Source organism: Alexandromys fortis, unplaced genomic scaffold, assembly GCF_014885135.2.
Source record: "Alexandromys fortis isolate MF-2015 unplaced genomic scaffold, M_Fortis_MF-2015_v1.1 scaffold_44, whole genome shotgun sequence".
Lineage (NCBI taxonomy): Eukaryota > Metazoa > Chordata > Mammalia > Rodentia > Cricetidae > Alexandromys > Alexandromys fortis.
The window spans coordinates 10,613,791-10,632,092 of NW_026067921.1; the positions used below are offsets into that span (position 1 = coordinate 10,613,791).

Genomic DNA, 18,302 nt, shown 5'->3' on the forward strand with positions numbered 1-18,302 from the left:
TTAATGCATTAATAATATATCAGCACATTAAAAATCATCTATTCATATCAGATTTTAAATTTGACCACTCTAATACTAATAAGCTTGCTAAAATACATACTAGACATTTAATTACAATAATTTGCCTGCCAAGGGGAGATTCAGGGGAACTATTTGAGGGATCAATGACTTGAAAATGACCAGTGACTTCTCTTTCCCCCTCAACATATATTCTAACACAAAGCAGAAACATTCGTTGGAAGCATAGCAATGTTTTCTTCATCCTTGCTTTCTCTGGTCCTGTATCCATTGAGAAACAGCATTTTACAATAGATCAGTGTGTTGACTCTGGGAGTGCACCCTTCATGATAAAAGGAGCTATAAGGAAATGAAATTATTTTAAAGAAATAAAAGAGGAAAACAGAGTGTGGCTTACTATGAGGTGAAAACACTCTTGCCTTCTTTCCCTGAGTGATCATGAAGACCCTCCTCTGGGCTTGTTCAGTCTCACAGAAGGCTTTCCTTTGATAACCATCGTCCCCACTCTTGCCTCAAGTCATTAAACTAAGGGAGATCCTGACTATACAGCACTGAAGTTATCGTCCACAGTCTCAATGGAAGATGATCATGAGTGAGCACCCTTGCTCCTACATCTGGCAAATTGCTTTGACAGCGATAGTCAGAAGTTTACAATGTCATTTTGCCCATGCAGCAGCACCCAATGGAGGTGGCAAGGGCTTTATGTCCAGGCTACTTCTAGTTACAGCAATTATAATGCTTCCTGCCTCTTACCATTCTAGTGACTGTTGCGCCACCTAATCTAGTCTTAGTCCCATCTTCTAATAAATCTCTCATATAACTAACTCTCTTCTCAGTACAGCCAGAACTGCTACTGTTCTTTGCATCCAGAATCATCTTAGCAGATTTTATAGACTCTCACATCATAAAGATTCATTCCTAAGAGTTAAAAACAAAATGGCCTCACCAATGGCAAAGGGCATTATTTCAGATACTTGTTACTCAAGAGGTTGATGCAGGAAGATGATAAGTTCCTAGTCTGCCAGAGCTACAGAGTGAGTTCAAGTTTGGCCTGGGTAAATTAATTTTGTGTCTCTGTTTCAAAATAGGTAAAAATCTGGGGCGAGGGGGGGGGCTAAGGAGGGATGGAGATGTAGCTTAGTTCATCAGTGAGTGTTTGCCTAGCATACAAGGCTCAATTCTTACTACAGTGGTTCTCAACCTGTGGGTTACAACCCGTTTGGGGGTCAATGATTCTTTCACATTGGTAGTCTGGGGCCATTGGAAAAGACCAATATTTACATTACGATTTATAACAGTTATGAACAACAGTTATGAAATTATAACAGTTATAACAGCTATGAAGCAGAAATGAAAATAATTTTACTGTTGAGAATTAACACACATTAGGAAGTGTATAGACGGATTTGCAGCATCAGGAAGGTTGAGAACCACTACCTTAGTACAACTAAGTAACTAAATAGCATGACGTTCATGGGTCACACTTTTCTCGAACATGACGCAAGGGAGCTCAGGCCCAGGATGAGGGGCAAATGGCATCTGCAAGGCTCAGCAGTGCTGTCTCTGCTCCAGTGAACCACCCAGGTTCTGCTGTAGTGGTAGGTCCAGGGAAGGTGGCAGGACAGCCTTTGCTTAGAGGCGGCACTCAGCATTTAGTTCTTCTTGAAGTATGGGAAGAATTCTACTGTTACTCTGTCCCTGCGGAATTCCTCAAGTATGCTCTCATCTAGACATGTGAAACTCTGTACGTGTCCTCAACCATCCAGAAAAGACTGTTACAGATGGCTCTGCGGACACTAACTACTCCAGGTAACTGAATGAAGTGCAGTGCTGCCATATCCAAGAAAAACACATTGAAGTATAGAATACATAAAAGGAGAATATTTTAAAGTAAAAAAAAAGCCTACTATATTCAGGCAAAGTATTGATTACAGGAATTTATACAAAGGAACGAATGGGGTTAATAAGAAGGTCTGTTGATGGTAAGTTTATAAACAAAAATTATGCCCCAACTACATTTATACTCTTAATGGATAAACAAATCACAGGCTGCACACTCCTTACGAGTTGAAACAACTCCATAGCTGTGGGCACCAAAAAGTTATTAGATTGCAGTTTTGCTTATTTTATTCGTTTTCTAAAGCTTTGCAAAAACAAAAACAAAACAAAAAAAACCCTTTCTCAAAGACATTTTTACTGTTTTGCTTTAAAAGAGCATCTATTACAAATACATGAAGAGAGAAAACACAGAGAAACAGGTGCAAGTGGTAAAACAGAAAATTTTAGGAATGAAAGTGGTCTATCATCATGACCAAAGAGAAGCCACACAGTGGGGACACCTTCAATCTTGAAGCCTGTGTTGTACTCTCTACTTCCTCCCACCTTCTGGGGTCACAGAGCATTCTGGGTCCATCCAATTAAGTCAGTGAAGCAGAAGATCTGGGCTCTTACACCCATTTTCTCTGGCTTCAGGTACTTAAACTTGTGCCAGTTTACACACCCCTAAAATGAAAAATTGTATTTAAATGCCTACAAAACACCTTCTAGAGCTTATACTATTATCACTGATTTTTTATTAAACCATGAACTAGGATTTGTTGATCAACAGTCATTGAGTACACATTCAGTCAATACACATTATCAACCTTATAATATCGTCAATCTTATATTATCTGGTGATAAGCAGACTGTGTGTCACTTCAGTAGGTATTTAACATAACAGAGTTTATATAATCAGGCTGTGGAACAGCATGCAAGCACTAAGAATTCCTTCTAGGCCTAAAGTTAGAGACTCTGAGGGTCCTCTGTGCTGTGCGCGCAGTGCACTGGTAAAAGGTGGAAGGTCAGAATGCTTAACAAAGTTAAGAAAAATGTTGATTGTCCCACCCCTAATTTTAATATCCACCTCTTGTTAAGCTATAATATATGACTCAAACACTCTGTAGCACAATAAAGAGGAGAGAGAATGGGAAAGTGGATAGTCGAGTATTTCTCACTAGGGAAACAGATACCCAAATATTAGGATTCCTTATTGGCTAACACATTCTTACTTTAGCTAATTGCTTCTTTTTATCTGCAACTGGCCAGGCTCATTAGCAAAAACGTGTTCAAGGAATAGATTCCAGAAGGAAGAACTGACACTCAACAGCAGTTACTTGTATGTCATGGACCAGCTCTGGTACTGTGTAAACATGATACTTACTATATCTCAGCACTGAATATGCTGAGAATCAAACTCGTCCTCACATTTACACAGTTTGTCAAGTAGTGTTTTGGTCTACTAGTTTATATCAAAAAATGTAAGTAGCAACAACACATGAAGAAAACCACCATGTGATGCTTTCTAAGCAATGACCATGTGACTCACAATATATTAAGGACCACAGGAAATACTAGATGTGGGAAAAATTCATCAATATAGCCAGGAAAAGTCAGTTGCCTGCTAAATAGTGCAGTCCAACTCATGTCTGTCGTTTTATTTGGCTAAACTGAGACAAAGAAATAATAATAATAAAAAAAAAACACTGGGTGGCAAATTTGGGTCTCAGATCACAAGATTACAGGTACAGATTAGAAAAAAACAACAGGAATAAACACTAATGCCACATGAATTAGATGGATTTAAAGAGCATATCCTTGGATGATGTAGAATGGTCAAAGCTAAAAGCCAAATAGCCAAGGAGAGAGTTAAAATTTCTTTTAATTCTTCTAATTAAGGTGGCCATTAAAAAAAAGGCAACAAGGAAAGAAGTTAAATGTAGATATAATAGAATAGAGAACCAAAGAACAGTTTTAAACTTTACCTTAAAAAGGATAACTTCAGGAGATTGAGGCAGGAGATTCACAGGTTCACACTGAACCTGTTTTAGCAAAACCAACAATTAAATTAACAAACAAATAAAATTGGATTGCTAATGGTGCCATGTCCTCTAAAAGACTAGATTCCAGCACATCAATAGAGGGACACAGCGTGGAAAGAAAGGGTATGAACTCTGCGTGGTAGGAAAGAGGAGATGAGAACACTGGCATGAGGAAGCCAAGTTTGGGACTGAGAAAGCAGGCTGTTGAAGATACGTTCCTGACAAGCCTGCATTTGCTCCCTAAAGTAAGACGTGAGACGTTGTGAGTAAAGGGAGATGTGACTGAGTAGAGGGTTTGAAACAATTACGGAAACCTCAACTAGTGGTTGTAGTGAAATAAAAGCATGAAAATAGCATATATTGAAAATTGACCTCATAGTATTATAAAGTTAGAACTAGAAAGGGGCAGGGCCTGTGGTACCAAGGGCCTGTCGAAAACACTGCTGTGTTCATTTATATTTGATCTGTCAGATGTGCATAGTAAAGTAGTGACAGAAAAGAGCTGGTGACAGAACACTTCATTACATAAACTCACCACCTTCATGATAAAAATTGTTCTCCATGACACCCTTAGGTTCAAAACACCAGGACTAAACGGTTCCTAGATAGAGAGACAAAGCTACAAATGAGGAAACTTGTAGCTTTTAGACTTCCCTATCTAAAATGCTTCTAACTCAATTTGCCAATCTAAGCATTTATAAGTCAACCCACAAATCCATTAAATTGGAAAGACCATGACTCGATAGCACACACCTAGAACTATTTCTTTTCTTTTTTTTTTTAAATATACTTTTTTCATTTGTCAATAAAAAAAGCAGGCAGACACCAGATCTCTACTTCAGTTGTATTTGTTAACTTCCCAGTTCACCTCCCATTCTTTTCGGATATACAGCCATGAATCTGAGGTCACTGTCCTGCAATGCACTAGAATGACCTATGCTTGCCGGTAACTCTCTCCAACGCTGATGGAGGGACACTACAGACAGACCACTATTTAAGCACACACACCCTTTGCATTAAGAGGCAAAGTGGCTCAAACAGGACAACAAAACACTGGACAGAAACCAAGTAAGAGTAACACTGCTAATTTTCTACATCTGTTGCTCCCATCATCAGAGCACAGCCCAGGTCGGCCTGCTGGGAGTGCAGGCCTGTACCACCACATCCAGGTTGTCTTCAGTGTGTCTGAGTTTAAATCTTCCAGTGTTAAGTGGAAGGCTGATATGGATGGAATTACTGTCACAAGAGTCTAGGATAGAGAGGAATAAGGCAAGCGAATGGCACCACTGGGTGCTGGCCATGCGCACACTTTAGTAAGACCAGACCACCCAGGCTGGCTGGGCTCAGAGGCTGACCCAGACCTTGTAGGTCATTCTTACTTTATTGGGCTCTAGTTTGTTCCGTATTTCCTTGTTCCACTATTTTCTAATTAGGACAAGGTGAGAGGAAAGGTTCAATTAGTCTAAGAATACTTAGCCACACCTCACACTGTCTTACTCAAATATTTTTACCTTTCTGAACATACACCTAATTTCGACCTACAGATGTTTTAAAGATAAACAGTAAAGTCAGCTGAAGAGACAGGTGGGGCACGGGGCTAAGGACTGGTACCACCCTTGGGCACGGCTCTGGTGAGTGAGCTGCTCAATGGTGGTGGCAGGACCACCTAGTGAGTCTTCTCCAGGAAAGCATTGCAGCACCTGAGGCATTGCTGGTACACCACTTCGAAGTCAGAGTCATTGCCATAATAGGGATCTTCAATAATGAGTTGTTTCTGTGGATCATAGCTCCCAAGTGGCTCAATTTTAGCTTTGCAGTTTTTAACTTGATTACTTTTTCTATTCAAATCTCTCAGATTGCTTTCATCCATACATAGTATATAATCGAATGTGGCAAAGTCTTATCTTGTAATCTGCCGTGCAGTGTGATTCATGGGGATGCCATGTTTTCTCATGCAGTTCTGCCCACGATAGTCAGGGGGGTTCCCCACTTCATAGGTAGATGTAGCCGCACTGTCTATCCTCCAATTAGCTGAAAGATTCTCATCAGTTACCAGTTTCCTGAAAACTGCTTCTGCAATAGGTGACCGGCAAATGTTACCGAGACACACAAACAACACCGACTTGGACCCAACCTCTGCCATCTTCCCGTGCAGTCACTGGTTTTGCCAGCTGTCTGAGGATATCTCAGAAAGCCTTTTCTAAGTGCCCATCTTCTCCCCAAGATCAGTGCATCCTGGACTGACAGGAAGAAGGAGAAAACAACCATGAGGGCTGTATAACCGGGGTGTACTATACAGTCTGGGGTGTGCTTTAATAAGCTGCACAGATGACTTTGGTGGCACATCTGAGGCTGAAACCATTTTTAATAAGCATTAGTATTAGCATGTTGGCCTTGAGAAGTAAGCAGGACACACAATGGAAATGAAAAGCGGGTGTGTGCTAAGCTGAGCAGAGGAATAAAAAGCTGATGATCAGCAGCACACAAAGGTAAGTAGAACTCTGATTTAATGAAATATAGCAGGAATACCATTTGTGGAGGAAAAATCTGTTGGATCAGGACTGCCCCCTGGGAGAATGCAAAGCCAAAGGGTTTAACCTAATGGTTATTATTTTAAATCTTGAATAAAAGCCAGAGTAAACATGTCCAGTTTCTGCTTTTCATTTTATCTGTAAAATTCTTTTCTCAGGATTGACAACAGTGTTTTTGTTATCTGTTCAGCAACTTTCTTTGAAGAGAGATTCTAATAACACAATGCTAGAAGCCTAACTTCCCTAATCATTCCAGTTTGGACCTTCTTACCAAAACAAAAAAAGCCCATCTGAAATTCCTTATAGAGAGGATGAAAATGCCCTTAAACTTAGGAAGAGCCAGGGCTAAGAACATGCAAACAAGGGAGAAACCCCAGAGATCAAGCTCAGTGTCTGTGTCCTCAAAGGTCCTGCGGTGGCTCTCTCATCAGACCCCTGCCTGACCGCTACTCTGGGCAGAAGCTCATTCCTTGCAGACTGAACACTGCCAGGAAGATGACCATTCTCTACCACAGTTCCCAGAATTATCACAACAGATTGCCTAATCTTTTACATTTAATAAATACGCGTGGTTATCCATTCAAACCTCATCAAAATTGGTCTTCCCACACTGCTGGTGTGGGAATTGACCCCTCCATACCTTGTATTTTACCAACGAAAACTACCCATTTGAGCCAGGCGATGGTGGTGCATGCCTTTAATCCCAGCACTCGGGAGGCAGAGGCAGGCGGATCTCTGTGAGTTCGAGACCAGCCTGGTCTACAGAGCTAGTTCCAGGACAGGCTCCAAAGCCACAGAGAAACGCTGTCTCGAAAAACCAAAAAAAGAAAAAAAAAAAAAAACCCAAAAAAAGAAAACGACCCATTTGACTTAAGACTGGGAATGAGGCTGTTCCAGGTGCATTTGAAAAGGAATGTACTGAAAATAAATAAGAAATTATCTCAATTTGATCAGCAAAACTTACTGTGCAGGGAGGCAATTATGAGATCACACCAAAAATCCCAATGGTATACAAAGAAAAAAGCAAGTCAACTCAGTTATCAAGAGAAACAAAAAGGAGAAAGATCCTAGAAAGAGATAAGGAAAAATCAAATGAGTAGTGCCAAAGTCAAAGAATTCTAGCATGTTCTGTGTAGAAAGTTGCTGGTAGCCATTAACAAAGAATAAAGAAATAGATATAGAGAAAAACAAGAACATTCTTGTAGGACCACAGAAAGAGGAGACGACAACAGAAAGAGGTGGCTAGCCTAGAAATGGTTTAAATAAGCCAAGTTTCTGGTAGGGTCAAGGTAAGAAACTACAAGAAAATGTATGTGCATATAGAGCAATTCTAGATTTCTTTAAGGAAAAAGGTCAAACATAGTGGTGCAAACTTTAATTCCAGCGCTTGGAAGACAGAGGCAGGTGGATTTCCCAGTAAGAGGTCAGCCCAGTAACAGTTCCGGAATAGTTCAGAGCTACAGAAAAACCCTGTTTCCAAAATCAAAAAATAGAAAGTCGAGGTGAAGCTTTCTCTTTATCCTGAAATATCTCTTTATAATATTTATTAATCTACAAAAGTTTTTATTTAAGCCATTGCATTCAGTTTTACTCATGCCAAAGCATATGTCTATGATAGAAGAGATGGTTTTCTTTTAGTTTCTCTACCTACAAAATGATCTACAGGTGCATGCCAATATCTCCACAAGTCGCCAGTGGTTGGTAAATTCACTGCCTGCTTCAATAATCAGTTTCTTGGAGCACAGCCATTCCTGTGTGTTTGTGTACTGACTGTGGCAGAGTTACAGAGATGCACTGGAGACCATATGACTCTCAGAGCTGAAAAAGTTTACTATTTGATCCTTTATGCAAAAAAGTGTGCAGCCTCTACCTTACTGCTCTTAAAACTGACTGTAAGAGGTTACTTCCAGAAAACTACTCTTACAATTAGAAGGCCACACTGTAAGAACGACTGTTATACTGAGGTGTGTGTAGGGGGTTCAGGGTAAGGGGGGGGGGGAAGGGGAGCACAGGCTTCAAGCGATCTTCATATAGTTCCTCTGAAGCAGTCTCAGGCTGATTCATGTACTCCAAGCAACTGAAGAAGTGCTTGAAAAACAGCAGCCTCTACGGAAACTCGGGATACAGGAGACTTCCTCTCTCCTGGAATAATTTTCTGGGGGGGGGGGGAGGGGGGGAAGAACCTGTCATTTATTCAGGCTACTAAAACTGGCCAAAGACACCATGGTAAATAAGCCTGCACCTCTTTTCCAAAGAACACTCACAGCGCTTCCATTAGGAGGAAAGAGAGCAACCAACACTGTCATCTCTGCTTTTAGCAGCAGCAGGACATCCAGCAAGAAGCTGTGTGGAACACCGGACTTGCTGAGCAATGTTACCTCCTGAAGCTTCTATGAGGGAAAAATGAATGGCTATATTTAGATCCTGCCTGGCCCATAGGAAGCCTGGTGTGTGTTAGGGATCACTGCTGTTGCTGTTAATTTTCATTATTATTAACTGTCTTGGTTGTGTTGCTCTTGCTGCACTCAGTGTCTGTGGAAGAGGCAGGGGTGACGATGGACGCAGAGTGGACAGTCTTGGAAGTATATTCCAACTGTAAAATTCTATAAATTAGATCAAAGGAGTTCAAAGACAGATATCATGGTGCATGTTCTCACAGAAGGCACCTTTCAGAGAGAGGATGAAGAGGCAAACCACGATTTCACAAGGCCAGAGAACTGTCTACAAGATGAAGCTGTCAGAACGGTCCTGGGAAGAGGTCACCCTGAGCTGATGGAGATATCATGGTCACCTCGTAGCAGCAGAGCACGGCCTTGGGAGCACATCCTTCCTCCGCAACAGAGTCAATCACACATGTCACTGCAGAGGCAAGATTCATGGCCCCGGCAACAGGCCAGTGTTATTCAATATGCATGAAATCAAAGTTTTCATCATTTCCAGTGGTCAAAGGCCACTGAGTGTTAAATCCCAGAATACCAGGATTAATGAAAGAGTCATTAAAGACCCAGCACTAAATCACTTCTGTAGCCAATGCTCAGAGTGATGTCTACAATACATTATAAGGCTGATTAAAAAGAAACAAGTTCCAATTTAGAAATAAATTACCTGATCTTTTTAAAACACGTTGGAAGCTATCACAGCAATTTTGTTATTATAAGAGAAAGAGATGGTGGGCAAAAGAAGTTATGTCAGTAATAGGGACGCATCATCCTAAAAATCACTGGGCAATAACTTCCAAAGACATAGTAGCAGAGTCAGAAGAGTTCTAAAAACTGTTCAAATTTGACTTCTGCCTTTGACTTTGTCGTTTTTTGGGCTGAAGGTCACTAACACCTATGGTCCAGAAAACACAGGCTTGGGTTCAGTACATTTTAGAGTAATTAAAATTTGGTTATACATCTGTTTCCCTGCATAATGATGCCAATCTCCACTGCAGGCTTTCCTAGTCGCTATGAAGAGAGAAACAGAACTTCTACCCAGGGAATAAAGCCAAAGGAAGCTGCAGGTAGGGCTGGAAGGAAGGACAGTCACATCTGGTGACCCTTACAACCTTACAAACAATCTTCAAATTCACACTGAACACCTAAAGGTAGGCATAATCTAGCTGTGCATTCCTGTTACCAAATTTCTTGACTGAAAAAAAAAATCACGGAACCACAGAATTCTATCTACTGTTTTAGATTACACTTTTTAAAGGTATTTGTTCTCAGAGAGGCTGTGGGTAAGGTTTTAGAGATGCCACACCTTTAATCCCAGGCAGAGGGAGGTGGATCTCCCTGAGGTCAAGGCCAATCTACAAGAGCTAAATCTAGGAAAGGCTCCAAACTATAGAGAAACCCAGTCTTGAATCCCCCCCCCTGCCCCCAAAGAAATACTGTTAATCCAGTGGATCCAAACAAAAATTGGCAACACATTCAGCCCTGTGTATGTGTGGCTTCCACACCAATGAAGTCCACCAACTACATGTCAAAACTATTCAGAAAACATAAAAATAATGCTTATAATGTATATACAGACTTCATTCCTTGCCATTATGACTTCAACAGTACAATATAACAACTACTTACATGGAACCCATTGAATTAGGTATCATACTTGACCAGAGAAGATCAAGTACATGGGATTTTATGTGCAAGTTATATGCAAATACTGAACATGTATGGATCTGGTTATCTACAGGGGTCCTGGAATAAAGGCTCTGTAGATACTGAGAGACGACAGTGCTAGGCTTGACAATCCTCTCTGCCAATAATAAAGAATGAGATTATATTTCTCCTTAAAAAGATACCTTGAAGGCCTTGCTAAGGTCAAGTGATCTAATTCTAAAATCTGTGTTATATCATCATAAACGGTGTTCAAACTATCTGACCCCAGATAGTTTGTTCTATCTGTTCTTGGTATGCTGGCTGAAAGACCATTTACAAATAGGAAGGCAGAACAGAAAGCAGTCAGAGTTATAAATGGGGTTATATCTAGAAGGGCATCAACATAACACAGCAAATCTACTCCAGGATATTAGTTGGACTGAAGACTGCCAAATAGTCATGCTTTAGTCATCAAAACACACATTATTAATTTCAGACCCATCAGTCTCTACCCAAAATAGAATACAATAAACTATTCTTCATGGCTATTTTATTACAGGCTTAAAATGAAGTAATGTTTACAAATGATATTTACTGAGCCTGATACATGGATAAATTACACTTCAATTTGAAAGGTGTTTATTATTTGGAGATGCAGTTTGGGCTAATTATCAACAGAGTCAACAAATGAGGTTAAGACCAATATAACCCAGTTTCTGTTGAAGAGAAAATTTCACAGTACTACATCGATAACTAACCATTCAAAATAAGTAAGTAAATAAATAAATCTGAATTCAATGACCAGTCAAAAAGTAGGGCTAAAAGGAACCTTATAAGGTCCAACCAAACTACACTACTGTTCTCTGCGGAATGCATATTAACCATGGTCATACTGGCAGGATAATGGCAACAAGATCATGGAGGCAATAAGGTAGAAGTCGCTAAGAGGGCAGTACGCAGTGACAAATGCCTTTAAACTCAGGGCTGCAGAAGCAGAGGTAGGCAGATGGATCCCAGGCCAGTCAGAGCTAGTTAGTGAGACCCCTTCTCAAAGAAAACACGAGATAACTGGTTGGGAACATCTGAGTGCACTCACAAAGGGTAGGCACCTTGGCAGACTTGTAAATCCCCACTCTCAGGTAGGACAGCCACTTTATGGCTATGTCACAGGGTATGGCTGAGTTATCAAAGAAAAAGTCATGGCTAGATGCTAAAAAACAACAAAAACCCGCTTTGTGGCCGCTGCTTCTCTCACCCCTTTGCCAGTCTTAGGCAGCTGGGAAGAAACGCAGGATGGAAGCAGAGTATCAGCAGTGCCATGAAGTATCCCATCCCGAGCTGGAGGTCTCTAAACTGCGCTGAGATCGTGTACTTTCTAAACAGAGTTTGAATAGGAGAAATCAATCAAATCAGAGAAGGGTGTGCTTAGACACAGGAAGTGATAGAATGGACGTCTGTAAAGGCTTTCATTCAACTTCTTTCCTACTGCTCTGCTGATCTGGGAGCCTGATGTTTCCTCCATATGCGTCCTTCTTGACTCAATGTGAGCTCTGCTCCAGACCAACAGAGGAAAATCTACAGGCATGAAATCACTATTTTAAAAACCTAAGCTTTAGTACTTACTTAAATTGGGGGCATGTTGCATTGTTTTTTCCAAGTGTCTCACAAGATTCTAAATAAGTTTTGTGAAAAAACAGTAGAATTCTTTTTCTAAAAAAAAAAAAATACTCAGCTTCTTAAGAAATGAAGGGCTAAGAAAGACTGAGCACAATCTAGGCCTAGTACATGTGCCCACCTCCCCAATCATAAAGTTGCCAGTGCACATGATCTTCAGAAAGTAGCAGAATCCAAGAAGTATAAGTAGGAAAAGACCAAATGTTGTTAACTGTTTCAGAAACAGCAACTTATCCTTAAGCTTCTATTTAGGTTGGAAGAAAGTAGGGAATTAGTTGGGTATAGCAACCAAGAAGAAGATCCCTCATCTCTTGTCTCTTCACAACAGAACTTGCCAGTTGCTATACTGCAGTTCTTGGGCAGCTGGGCTGACAAGAGCCCCCTCCCAAATGTACATATTACTTGGTAGGGAAGGGGAGCTCTCTGCCTCTCTGAACAACAGGGACAAATAACTCATGACCATTCTGACAAAACCAGGCCTATGTATCTAGTTTATTATTAGCCTGACATTAAACACCACTTAAAAACAAAACAAAACCACCCGCCCACACAAACACATACCCCAAGATGGAAAATTACACAATGCCATCTGGAATGATCTGCTCTGACAAAGAAAGCAGAACCTACCTGCCAGACCTAGTAAGTCCAAAATAGGGACAGGACAATCTCACAGTCTCCTTCACATTCTTTTTGATGTGCAATCTAAACAATAGTTTAGATTCTAGAAGGCTGTCACTCTGTTCAGAGAATACTAAGCCATGACTAGCTGAAATGGAACTCTGTTCTACTGAACCCAATCATTTTTGAAAAGATAGAACAAAACTGTTTTGGCACAAAATGGTTCTCAGGGAGAAAGCTCAAATTAAGTTTTTGTCTTATTTGGATGGTGGGGGACACGACAGACTTCTCTACCCTGGCCCATTACACTTCATGGCCACAGACCAGTCAGTTGACACAGGAATGGGGGGGGGTGCTTTTGTTCCCCAGAATTTATCAGTACCTGGACCAAATCCAAGGTCTACCGTATTGAGGCCTAAAATGTGGCAGCTGCTGGAGACTTTCACTTCTATACAAAGTCTAGAAGTCTGTAATTAAGAGTTCTAGAAATAAGAGCCAGTGAAACCTAACTATACATGGAAACAAAACTGTGTGTGTGTGGGGGGGGGGGGTCAAGAGTTTTCCTAAGAATTGAAAAACAGAATTTTCTGTTTTGCTTAGTGAGTCATCTTTCTAATATAAATGATATCTAAGCCCAAACAAGAGGTTAAGAACTTTAAAACATCCTAACCTTGCCTTCCTGTGGGGGATGAATATCTTGGTTTCCTGCTTTGAAATACAATATGCAACTAAGGAAACTCTGGTGAACCTTTTCTTGGTCTGATGTATCCACAACTGGAGACTGCAAAGCGACACATGAGGGAACACACACCTCTCAGAAAGGGAGGGTTTTGAGAGCACAGTGTTGGCAAAGTGCAGTGCAATACTTCTTGCTTTAAAAAGACAAAGGATGTTGCCAATGCCAAGATGATACTTTTTTTTTTTTAAGGAGGAAGATGGCATGAGGACTGTAAAAAGCTCCCCTTGCTTCTGACAGCTGATAAATCACAATTTCAATACAATGGAGGCACAAATTAGAGCAACAGTTTGTTGACTATTTATTTGTAAGCAGATATATCAGAAACCTAAAAGGCTCTATGTGAAACCCACAGTAACATGTAGAAAGCAGCCTCAAACTCCTTCACCAAGCCACTGCTCTTAAACAGCTACAAATCATACCATAACCTTATCTCTGAGGACCTGGCTAAATCTCTTAAATTTGACATCTTTCCATAATTTAAATTCATTTTTATTTAAGGCAGAAATGTTCATAAAAACAACAAGGAAAAGAAAGCTATTTTAGAGGGTGCCAAACTTCTATTACATTAAATTGGTGGCCTTCCATTTTCACCACTTCACCAACAGATGTAGCCGGCAGGTGCCTGGTCCACCAGCTTAGAGCAAGCACAGGAGGAGACGCTGTATACTAGTGCTGATTCCACGGCATCTGGTACGATTAACTACTAGTCATGGTGCATTTCTTGAAATGGTGAGAATGACACAGACACTACTCAACATTTATGCAAGAACTTTGCCATCGATACTGTCTTGTGTGAACAAAGGGCTCTACCATCAACACGATGGTAAAATTTACACCATAACTCAATGGGACATGAGTTTTGTTTGGTCATTCCTTGGGGGGGACAGAGGGTGGCAGGTGTTGGGAGAAAGAGTGTAAGATTTGAACCTAGTGTCTTAAATATTCTAGCCAAAGAAATGTTCTATCAATAAGCACTCAGGTCAGGCAACATGCTACATGAATGTTTCGGTTAATTAGTTAGAGAATATTTTCTGTGGTTGAGCTCATTTGAATGTAATAAACAATAAAAAGATAGCATATAAAACATGAAAGAAAATTCGCAGTAAATGAGGACTATCTAAGAAAAGAAAATGGTTAGAAATATAAGAGGGAGGGAGAGACAGGAGAGAGAAGGGAAACAAGAAGAGGCGTTAGGTCTACAGGGACTGGCTGGGTGGAGATTGGTAGGCTGGACATCTCTAACAGCAGTGTGAGGCACACCACTAATATCTCTAACGTGCAGACACTAAGCTGAGACCAAGATTATACAGCTATCTATTAGTAAAATTAAAGGGTTTACTTCATGTCTGTTTACTTACAAACTCCACTGTGAATGTGGGCTACAAAATCTGAGGAACACAAAAAAATTTGTCTTAGAGTCAAGCAATGGTGGCGCACCTTTAATCCCAGCACTAGGGGCAGCTGCAGTGGATCGCTGAGTTCAAGGTCAGCCTGGTCTACAGACCAAGTGCCAGGTCAGGCTCCAAATCTATACAAAGAAAGCCTTTCTCAAAAAACGCAAGAAAAGAATTTGTCTTAGACTACATCTAAATAAACAGTTTGTTTCTACTTTTAACCTTTTTGAAAATGGCTGTACAATTTCTATTGCTTTTTAAGAGACCATTCAGCATGAACTGTAGCCAATCTCTTAAGCATCAACATAACTGGGAGATAGAAAAATCTGTAAAAACCCCATCCCTATTTCCTTTAACACTTTATAACTGTGCCAACTACAGGAATTATAAACACTAAAGGATTGAAAATGATGTAAAGAACCTAGAAATTTTGGATATTGGTAACCATGTCAAATGTCCCTTCTAACTGCATCAAGTGCACTAGCCAAAGAAATAAAGAAGGAATGAAGGTCAGAATGGCCAGACTAAAAACTATGCCCACCATCTGTCCTTTACAAAGGCTCCGACAAAATAAGGCAAAGGTCAACACAGAAAAAGAACAAAGCTCTCATGATGATGGCTATGAAGAATGCATGTTAAGCGCACAGCGGGAAATACGTGCAGATCCTGAAAGATGGGAAGCAGAAGGGATCATATTGGTGAAGAAATGGTAGCATGATCACTAAGAAGACAGAAAACTTGGAGCATATAGCGGAAGCTCTGAGGACACAATCAAAGCATTCATTAGGAACCCCATTCAAAATAGCTGCCTGCACAGATGGAGCACCCCCAGGTCTCCCTGAATCTCACAGAATCACTGTCTTGTCTGACACCTGGAAAAAAAACTCAAAAAATACATTTATGAGCAGGCATGTTATAGGCATGTCTGCTATCCCAGACTTGTTATGTGTAATCCCAAAAATATGAGTTGTTTGCAGAAAACATTTTAAAAGGCTCATGAATAAAAAGAGGGCTGTGGATATTCCACTGAAGGCCCATGGATCTTTGTAGACCAAAGACTTACAAAAAGTGCATTGATAAAATTATATACAACATTGAATATCTACTGGCAGAGTGGCTTTAAGTTCTTTGGGTTATCTTGTCTCATCCTTCTGGATAAGATTTGAAGAGAGGGGTGCTTTGGAAACAAACCACTTTAATTACAATATTAAAACCAACACCAAGTAAAGTCTTTGCCATTCCACTAGTCCACTGTTCTCACGTGGAAGAGTTCACCTTCACAGATTTGTGCTCTACACTGTCACCTTGCTACAGAGGACACCCATAAGACAGAAGAACGTAGAAAGGTTTTAGAAGCCACTAAAGATCTAATACCTTAGATGAAAGGAAGCTGAATTGTAGAATCCTCAATTTAGAGCCCTAGATTTGGTAGCCACTCTTCATTACTCCACAAGTCTCCTTTAAAGGTGAGAATACCCTTTAAACAAATGTGACTTCCAATTCTATACCAAAGCCAATGCAGACAATAGGAAATGTAACTTTGGAACAATCAGATAACTTGTGTGGCCTGGATGTCTGAGGGACTTCACACAACTCTTCGTAGACAGTTCTGCCCTGGGAAGTACATAAAACTCCCTCACAGAACCATGTAGGCCATGACAACTTGACTGAGTTCAGTGATTTCTTGCTCCGGACCTGATATTGAAGAAATACCCTAGGGCTGGAGAGATGTCTCAGAGGTTAAGAGCACCGTCTGCTCTTCCAAAGGTCCAGAGTTCAATTCCCAGCAACCACATGGTGGCTCACAACCATCTGTAATGAGATCTGGCACCCTCTTCTGGCTTGCAGGCATACATGGAGGCTGAACACTGTGTACATAATAAATAAATCTTAACAAAAAAAAAAAAAAAAAAAAAGCAATACCCTAGAAGGAAGGCTGCCTCTGATAGTTGACCCTTTCCCATCTGAGATGGTCTGGGGTGCAGGACTGCGGTAAGGGAGAAACTAATCCAAGATATAGGTTAAAAAAAAAAAAGTCTAGAGACAAAGTATGGTGCTGTATGCACATGTATTTCTAGCATTACGGAGGCCAAGGAAGGTAGATCTTGAATTCAAGGGCAGCCTAGCAGGGGACTTCTCAAAAATAAATAACATCACTTCTGTTTCTTGCGGGGGGGGGGGGGGAATTCTTCATAAATTTGGCAAAGACAACTGAATGAGACTCCTAGGACAGAGAGGGCCAGAGTAAACAAGCACCACGGGGAGCAGAAACCAGGAGCAAATTCAGCCCTGGGAGCCAACACTGGTGAGTCCCAGAACACTGGTGGATCAAGACTGAGACAGCAACCAGATCCAGTCGGTGATCTCCACCACAACAGGTCCAACTCCAAGCCAGGGCTTCTGCAGGAGGAGATCCAGACCAAGACTTACAGAAACAAATCAAAGCCAGCAGCCTAGGCCAAAGTAGGCCTGAGACAGCAAACTCCAAGGAAGCAGACAAAGCATAGGAGCACTGAGCTATCTCCAGGAACAGGAGTAACCAACGGGGTAACTAGAACTGTGACACTGACTGTATCACGAGGAACAACCACCTGAGCTTTGGATTCACTGGCACCTAGAAGATTATTCAACAGACTCTCAGACAGCCCCAACCACACCTATTAGAGGAAAAGTTGAGTAGAAAAGGTAAGATCACATGCTACACCACAAAGAGCAAAACAATACCAGTAAAACCTAAAGGCCCTACAAAAGTAAGACCTGAACAACCACATATGGATGAACCAGAAGAAAATGATCTAAAACATAACCTCAAGAGAATTCTTAAAGATGAAAAGAGAAATTACCTTAAAGAAATGGAGGGAAAAACAAACAAAAAAAATGGAAGATATCAGCAAAACACTTAAAGAAAACTAAGAAAAAAAAAATCAAACACATAAAAGATACTATTCAGGACATTTAATCTGAGATAGAAACAATAAAGAAAACGCAAGCCAAAGGAATTATAGAAACAGAAATCATGAGAAAAAGATCAGGAACCACAAATGGCAAGCATGAACAGCAGTATACAAGAAATGGAAGAGAGAATCTCAAGCGCTTAAGATGCAATAGTGGAAATAGACTCATCAGTTAAAGAAACCATTAAATCTAACAAAAGTTTAACACAAAATACCCATGAAATATGGGACACCATAAAAAGGCCAAATCTTAGAATAATAGTTATAGAAATAGGAGAAGTTCAACTCAAAGACACGGAAAATTTAACAAAATCATAGAAGAAAACTTTCCCTACCTAAAGAATGATATGCCCATAAAGATACAAGAACCTAACAAAACACCAAATAGACTGCATCAAAAAAAAAAAAAAAAGTCTTCTCAAAACACTA

General features: G+C 40.5%; 1 protein-coding gene and 1 pseudogene across 1 annotated transcript in view; both read right to left on the reverse strand.

Moving 5' to 3' along the window:
* The window catches only part of Snd1 (staphylococcal nuclease and tudor domain containing 1), a 399,970-nt gene that overhangs the window by 190,965 nt on the left and 190,703 nt on the right, over positions 1-18,302 (reverse strand). The gene's annotated exons all lie outside the window — the stretch shown is intronic.
* Positions 5,266-6,021, reverse strand: LOC126501045 (low molecular weight phosphotyrosine protein phosphatase-like; annotated as a pseudogene).